Source organism: Saccopteryx bilineata, chromosome 7, assembly GCF_036850765.1.
Source record: "Saccopteryx bilineata isolate mSacBil1 chromosome 7, mSacBil1_pri_phased_curated, whole genome shotgun sequence".
Taxonomy (NCBI): domain Eukaryota; kingdom Metazoa; phylum Chordata; class Mammalia; order Chiroptera; family Emballonuridae; genus Saccopteryx; species Saccopteryx bilineata.
The window spans coordinates 93,263,713-93,268,617 of record NC_089496.1 but is presented as its reverse complement, the minus strand read 5'-3'; the positions used below and the strand labels follow the sequence as shown (position 1 = coordinate 93,268,617).

The window sequence follows — 4,905 nt, the reverse complement described above, 5'->3', positions numbered from 1 at the left end:
CAATGCAGAGTTACTCAGACAGGCCAAGAGAGGGTATCTAGCAGAGTGTTCATCCATAGATGAACAGAGGAAACAGATGGGTTACATATATGCGGTGGAATACTACTCTGCTATGAAAAATGATGAATTATTGGCATTTATGACAACATAGATGAAACTTGAGAACATTTCACTGAGAGAAATATGCAAATCAGCATAAGCTAAGAATGATATGATGTCACAAATAGGTTTGCTTAAAACCTATGTACATGTATTGATCGTCACACTTTCATTTAGTTTGAAGATAAAATATTTTAAAATGTATTTGTAATGAAGACAATTTTTCTGATTTAATTCTTAGCACTTGAGCTGCACCATACTGAATGGTTATCATGTAACTAACAAGATGCAAAAGTAGATACCATGTATTTATCATTTCTATAATTCACAATATATTTCACTTAATATTAAAGTATTTGTTCCTTCCACTGACTCATCCTGGAGTATCTCAGTAATTACTTTAATGCTGTTGTTCAGGGCAGCTTTTAAAATTAGAGCCCTATTTAACACTAAAATGCTTCTTATGCAAGTACTTAGCCAGGCTTAATGCAACACCTTTTCCTCTTCCACTGTGAAGTCGTAGTTAACATGATCAATATTCTCCCTTTAGTGACTTTTTGTCCCTCACTTTGAAATGCATCAAAATTTAACTTTAGTCAGAGAATTGGACCTGACAATCAGATGAGTTTAAATCTCAATATGTGTTTATAAAAGCCTAGCTACAGGCCCCACATTGGGCACTACCTTCTGATAAGCAGTCTTCTGAGAGATGAGATGCCCTGCCCAAAGTCAGGGCAAACCAGAGGGAGAAGGCTGGACTGCTTTGCTTGAAGCCAAGACCTGCATGATGGCACCAGGAACCTTCGCACTAGCACAGGCTTCCTTTGACAGTTGAGCCAGAAGATTAACAAATTGGAGAAACAGTGGTGACATTCCAAGACACATACAAAAAAATATTACTTTGTATCTATAGAGGAAATGGTGTCACTTTTTTAAAAATACCTACTAAAATATAAATACATTTCTTCACCACTCTCTGGAGTTGACTTGGCATTTGGGTTGATCTGAACAAGCTTGCACCCAAGCATTTGAAATAAATAAACTTTTAAAATACACCAGCCTTGTGTTTTCAGTTTGGGTATCTCCAGTGCTCACCCATAATCCCGAGTAAGAGAATAGCCTGTCAGCAGTTTCATATGGGATTAGTCAGTCCACAGTTGCCTGCCTTTCATCGTCAGACCTAGTCATGATTATATTGACCTGCCTGTTGCCAAGAGAAACTGAAAGGATGCTTTCCCATTCTCTAGTGGACAGTCCAGTCAAAGATTTAAACATACAAACACCTTCTATGTATATTCTTTCACCTTTGGCCAAATAATTTTTTTTCATTTTTGAAGAGTTATTTTAGCTCTAAACTGCTTACTAAAAGTACAAAAAAATTTTTTCTGTTTAATGACCAAAATCGTAAATTAAATTATAGTAAATACCTGACATTGAGATAAAACATCATTTTATTCCTAAACTGAAGATATCCTAAATTCAATAAACCCAGAATTGTGAACATGTATGTTTATTGTTCAGCAAGAGAGTTGCAGGCGTGTTGCTATTTACCCACATACAGTTTAATTATAGCCATTTTGCTTCCTCTGGAAGTTCTATGATAAGTCAGTTATAGTAAGTGTTGTCTGTATAGAGAAAGTGCTTTCAGAGTTGACCTTGAAAGAGATGTAGCAGATGTATCAGTGAGCCTTGACGCTGGGATATTCTGGTTGCCTACTTCTTGCAGGGTATTAGAAGGACGTCATTGATTGTTAACATTGGATATCAATTTATAAAGGTAGAAGGCAGAACCATCCCTTGCTGATGACCTCTCTGCTGTAAAGAAATCACTTGATTCTGAAAAATAGAACTTGTGGTTGTGGTTGTAATGAAATTCACAATGTGGGCAGGATCTTGCATGTAGACACTCAGAGACAGTCCAGGAAAACTAGTCAACTGATTTGAAATAACATATTCATCAGTTACTTTTTGTTCTGATGTTTGAAATAAACTGAGTGGTGGAGGACAGCTTCATGTCACCTCTGACTAAAGCTGTTGTCTTAGCAATTATCAGGCTAGTAGCAGGATTTATTATTAGAGGCATACTTAAGTTTGAGCAGTGTGAAAATACATTTTCAGAACTTGTTTCAGAAATAAAAACAGATTTACGATTATCCTCAGGAACCACTGCTCCAAAGTGCTTCTGTAGGAAATCTAGAATTGAAGAAGATGATGGCGAAACATTTTAATCCCAATTCTTCTTTTTATTTGTACTAGAAGTTGGGGACATCCACGTTTAAAATTAGGGTTCTGATAATAGTGTAACTGAAACAAAAAAATCAAAATTATTTACTGATATTTTAAAACAAGGGTCAAGATTCTAACAAACCTAGTGTATTAGATATTAATTTGCTTTTATCACTCAAAGTTAGTGTTAGTAAATAATACATGCATACTCTTAATATAGTTTAAATTAAAGTTACAGGGCACTGACATTCAATTATGTTTCTCAAAAAATATTCTGCATTTAACAGTAAATTTAAATGCCGCTTCAAATGAGTTCAGGAACTTTATTTAAACAAAGTTTATTGGTAAGTTAATTACTCACTAGAAAAATTTCTTATTCCCTTAAAATTTTATGCTCATGTTTTTCTAATTTTAACAATTTATATTTAATAGAATTTCAAAGCTTGTTTTAGTTGTTTTATATATGAAATATTAGTATGCAAAATGAAATTTATCTATGCCCTATAAACATGTAATTAAAAATTTCTGAATACCTTGCTTAAAACAGAGACATTTTTTTCTTCCTCCAGAAACTCAGCTAAAGATGCAGATCTTGAAATATTTTTCCGTATTTTACGAAAGCCATAAAGGTTAAGTTGTCTCACCAAACTCTTCATATTCTTAGTTCCAAATATTTTGAAAGGGGCTTCTTTCTCCAAACATTCTCTCTTAAAGACTTCTTCATTAATCACTATAGAAGTTCCATTTTCATCCCACCAAATAGACTTAAATTGATCGCTTTGAACTATTTCCCACAGTTTTCTGGGAAATGTCATAGCAAGATACTCATTCTGTTCTTTTGGTTCAGAGGGACAAACTGTGTAACGTTGTCTTTTTATTAAGGGTCCATCACATAAAGCCTGAAAGGCACTTTTTTCAATCAAGGACCTCAAGAATAAATCAGAGTATACGTCATCACACAAATCAGTATTAATGGCGGTTTCCGAATCAGTACATCCATTTTGAGAAGAATCCTCTTGAGTTTTGGAAGAAACGTGTGCCATCTCATATCAATTCCTCTGTAGCTGCTGTTCAGATCTCACTATTTTGAATATGGCAGCTTTTAAGAACATTCATATCATCACAATGTTTGTCAATTTGAGAAGCTGTGACATCACATAAAGAACAGTTTCCTAGCAATAAGAAGTAACATTCATCCAGGGTTTTATTCTCACTCTAAGATGTTTCATCAGTTAAGTAATATATAGGCCAGATGCATTCAAAATAATCAAAAATAAGAGCTACAAATTCTCATAGGTATAGAAATTTTTTTAGGAATCTGAATAAATCGCCTCTTATTTTCTTATCTATTTATCATTTTTGGATCATTTTATTCTTATTTTTCCTTCATTTTTATTAATTTTAATTCATTGTGGTAACATGGATTCAAGTGTCTTACTCAATATAATTTTCTCATTTCCCATCCTCATATCCCCCATTATACACCTTTGGTCATTTTTTCTCACTTTTTATTTTCTTCCCTATCATATTTCCAGATCTGTTATCTGTATCTATGTGTTGTGTGTATTTAATTTCACTAATCCCTTCACCTTCTTTGATCTAATCTTCTGAATTCACTTCCATCTGACAGCTGTTCTTCTGCTCTATATCACTGTGCTTCTACCTCTATTTCATTCCTCAGTTCACTTAGGTTTCTGGAAAGACCTGTGCTATACCTCCCCCTTCTGATATAGAGAATGTGCCCTACCCATGGAGAGTACCTGGGCAGACCACACCTTCTGGTTCTCAGAGGTCACATCCACTGCATTCCTGTGGATTTACCATATAGAGAAAAAAAAAAGGCCTGGATACAATTTCAACTGTGGACAATGAGCAATATATGCTCACTACACCCATTCTAATCACAGAAGTTCCCTGCTGGGCCCAGCAATCAAACAGCAGGGAAATTAATACTTTTATGCGGCTTATCTTCTTAGGGAATATTGAAATCTGAGCAACCAGCAGAGGCTTAGAGATTAAGCCCTGGAGGAGGAGCCACATTCAATATACCAACCTCAGTGCCCTACCCCAACAAGCTTGCAAACTGCACACAGAAAATGTGGGAAGACAGAGCAATGTAATCCAAATGAATCAACAAGAGAAATCCCCAGAAAAAGAATTCAATGAGATGGAATTAACCAAATTACTGGATGCAGAGTTTAAAATAATGATTGTTAGGTTGCTTAAGGATCCTAGAGCTACAATAGATGGACATAATGAGCACCTAAATTAAAAAATAGCAAGCATCAAAAAGGAAATTAAAATAATTAAAAAGAATAAATCAGAAATGACAATTACAATATCAATAATGAAGACCACATTGGAAGGAATCAACAGCCAGCTGGATGAAGAAAAGGATCAAATCCACTGAATTTAATAGATATACTCAGAACATTTCACCCCAAAGCAGCAGAATATACATTTTTTCAAGTGCTCATGGTACATTCTCTAGGATAGACCACATATTAGGACACAAAACAAGTCTCAATAAATTTAAGAAGATTGAAATTATATCAAGCATCTTCTCTGATCACAACAGCA

The 4,905-nt window shown here is 34.6% G+C and overlaps 1 pseudogene; it reads right to left on the bottom strand.

Annotated features, from left to right (window-relative positions):
* Positions 1-2,056: 2,056 nt before the first annotated feature.
* Positions 2,057-3,368, bottom strand: LOC136310676 (heat shock transcription factor, Y-linked-like; annotated as a pseudogene).
* Between the last annotated feature and the right edge of the window lie 1,537 nt (positions 3,369-4,905).